The following is a 3,882-nucleotide window of genomic DNA, read 5'->3' as shown; positions in this document are numbered from 1 at the left end:
ATTTGGGTGCAACTAATACCGGGGTGTGTGGGGGTATGGAATACTCACCAGGATAAGCGGTGGGTGCGACATTAATAAATTGCGGAATTTTAAGCGTAACGGTTCAAAATGGTGAGTTTTACGGCTTTCTGAGAGATATTTTATAATCCTTACACTATTATATTAGTAATATCAATCCAGCTAAGTAAAATAAATTAAACTTAAAAATTTCTCTGAGCTCTGGGGGGGGGGGGTTTAACCCCCAAAACCCCTCCTCGCTGCGCCACTGGAGTCATGACCCCATTGATCCCCCCTAAATCCGCAAATGACATGACCGTAAGATGCGGCTTTCATTTAGCGCTTTAATTATTCCTCTCTTTACAAATCAGTACTTGATGAGGTCGTATCGCGTCTACTTGATCACAAAAATAATTTTCGCTAATGTTAGGGAGCATCCATTAATTACGCGAGATGTTTAGGGTTGGAAGGGGTCACGCCGATTCTCACCCAATCTCACGTGGGGTAATCACGTAATTTGTGGGGTGGCAAGTATCACGTAATTTTTTCCGCAAGAAACAGTGTAAAATTGCCTTCTTAGTAATCTTAAATATTAGTCCTAACTAATCTTAAATATAAATAATGACGATTGTATTTTTAATAAATAAAACGCAATGAATCATATATTCAAGGGTTTACCCAGGAACAAAACTCATGGGGGGGTAAGTCATGGTTGTTCAAGTTGTAGGTAAGATTTAAGTATGGAAAATGTGAATGAAATCAAAATTTTAAGGAAACTGTAATAGCTCTATTAGTTTTTAAAATTATTCGCTTGAAAAAATATTATTTTCCTTAAAGACATTTGCAATTTTTGCAAATTTTGTAGGGGGGAAAGCTGCCCCCTCCTGCCCCTCGATGGGTACGCTCATGCATGCATTGATGTATTTACACTGAAAATACACATTTTAAACAATATCACGTGATATTAGAGGGAGGGGGTCGAACCAAATCTCACGATATCTCACTAAGGGGGCAAGGGGGTTCCAAAAATCGCCAAAGACACCTCACGTAATTAATGAACGCCCCCTTATTAAAAAAAATTATTTCCCGATAGAGACAACATCCATCATCATCATAAGTCATAAATCTGAAGATTGGCTTCACATTCGTAATTACTTTTCCTATGTAATTCATTCGGGGTGGTCCTTACCTTTCCTCCTCTTCACTTCTCCGACGTTAAGTCTTCACGAGACCGCCATGCCTCATGCTTTGGCTGATGAAGTTGTTTCGTAGTTATGGAAAACTTCTCCCTCACCCCACTCGTTTTAGCGCTTCCTCACTACTTACTCGGTTGATTCATTTTATCTTCATCATTCTTCGGTAGCATCACATTTCGAATGCGTCCACTTATGACACTTCAGCCGCTCTCAACTCCCATACCTCTCCCCCGTAAAGGTAGAGGCTCCATAGAACCATTTTTTAAAACAGAGGATAAAAGCATAGATGTAATATGGAAACACTTCTTAGAAATTCTGCGCCAAGGTATCGACGAATATATTCTGCAAAAACTGAAATGTGATAATAAAAAACCGCGCTGGTACAACAAGAATGTCAGAAAGGACCCTAGGAAAACGAGAAAACTATACAACTTGTACAAAAAGTCCATTACGTTAGGTAATAAATCGAAGGAGCTTGAAGCAACAGAGAGCTACGCTGCACAACGCTCAATAACCAAGAAATCAATGCGAAAGTTCAAGGAAATCGTCCAACTATAACCATGTTAATTCTGTGGACAGGGGCGCAGCTAGGAATTGAGGGGGGCTTTAAGGTAACTAATACTTACGGGTGTAGGGGTATTGCATACCCACCAGGGTAAGCAGGAGTTGCGGGGGCCCTCCTCCAGAAATTTTTTAAGAATAATGGCGAGTTTTACGGCTTTCTAAGGGATATTTGATAAATTCTAACATTATTCTATGAGTAATACTGATCCAAATAAGTAAAATGGATCAAACTTAAAAATTTCTCTGAGTTCTGGGGGGTTTTTTATCCCCCCTCGCTGCGCCACTGGCTGTGGATGGTATTAACATAAAGGCAACATACGAAGTGAAGTACCTAGGAGTTACGATAACCTCGAACCTATTGTGGGGGACGCATTTTCGGCATAGCCCTGAAAAAAATAGGATTCGTCAAGCGTATTGTGGGAAGATTTTCGGATGAGAAAGTAGAAGAAAGGTGCTATTTCGCACTCGTTTGATCGCACCTTCATATGCAGCGAGCGTATGGGATCCAGTGCAGAAAGACTTAATCTGGGAACTGAACAAAATACGAAGGAAGGCTTCGCAATTCGTCAAAAACCGCTACGGTCGCACAGAGAGCGTTACCCAGATGGTAATCGAATTAGGCTGGGAGCCGCTGGAGACTCGGGAGGCTGCATGATAGGCTTAGATTGCTTGAGCAAATGAGAATGGATATCTTTTGAGAGTGACACGGAGAACATAATACTAGAGCCCCACTATATTTCTAGGCCCGACAGAAGCAATAAATTAAGAGAGATGTTTTGCCGAACGGATAGATATTGGAATTCGTTTTTCCCGCGAACCAGAAAGGACTTAAATAAATGCTAGTCGTAATTTCGTTTGAGCATTTCCTTTTTTGTGCAAATGCCTCGTATCCTAACTCCCCCTGCCACACGCATTTTAGGCGGCTTGCGGGGTAGTATGTAGGTGTAGCATCGAATGAATAGTTTCTTGACTTCTCTGCTTTTACTCGCTGTTACAGCCTCTTCTGGTCACTGTCAATTCTTACAATTTTGTCTGCCGTTTGTTCATTGAGAATTGTTTTTTTTGTGATATCTAGCCTATTTAAATTGAATCCTAGATACCAAATAGTTCTTCACTTTCTGTTACAAGGCGTGGACTAATGGCTGCCATAATGACTTCGCTGTCGTTAACAAGCCTCTTCGCGATGTTCAAATTCCTCATTACCATCGATTTTTGACCCACAAAGGTACCCAAAAAGTAGGGGCATAAAGGCAGTTGGCAACACTTTAAGAGATAGAAATTTTAGAGTTTTGCCAATTTTCTCTAGTTTCAGACAATTTTAGAGGGTTTGATTCTATGACTTTTTGTCTCGTTCACCCAAAATATTTGTATGAATCTGTTAGTCAGTGGTTGAAAATATAGGGATTTATAGTAAAATAAATTCTCCGCTATACGTAGATCCTTCTTCACGCAACATCTTCTCTGAGCTATTCCACTGACTGCTAATTCATATCCGTGGATGCTCCCCCGGAATTTAGGCAACCCGTCAGTCTCCATTCGACGCCCGTTGAGAAACGCATTTTAGGCCAGAAAATGGGTATTGAACTGACAAAATTTTATATGAAATGAATTTGAAATAAAATTTTTGAAATTCCCAGTTGGAGCAAAAAAGCATGATTAATTCCAGGGAGTAAACCTTCACGCATAATTCCAGATTTTCCTGGTCGATGTTCACCATGTATTTCTTCCTTTGAGTTCTTAGGATTCAAGTTTGCCTTTCATGCTTGATTCTTAGGGTTTTAAAGGTTACTTTTGCAGCTCTTAAAGGCCTGGTTACACGATACATTAACACGTACGGGTTAATGTCTAAATGTATGAATGCGTGAATGAACACGAAAATGTACCGTGTAACCACCCAACTTGTGCGAATACTTGTACGGAAAATAGAACCTGTTCTAATTTGGTTCATGCATTCGCACATGCTCCGTTCCGGTCCACCAAAATCATTCACGCAAACGTACATCAACTTGTACCTGTCAATGTACCGTGTAACCAGGCCTTAAGAGATTGCACGTGGCTGTGGATGGGTCAACAGTTGCTATCAAACATTCATAGGTAATGGGTTTCATTTGAATAAAAATGGACA

The sequence above is a fragment of the Ischnura elegans genome, chromosome X (genome assembly GCF_921293095.1).
Source record: "Ischnura elegans chromosome X, ioIscEleg1.1, whole genome shotgun sequence".
Classification (NCBI taxonomy): Eukaryota; Metazoa; Arthropoda; class Insecta; order Odonata; family Coenagrionidae; genus Ischnura; species Ischnura elegans.
The sequence above is the reverse complement of the archived record's forward strand: the minus strand, read 5'-3'. Positions refer to the sequence as shown.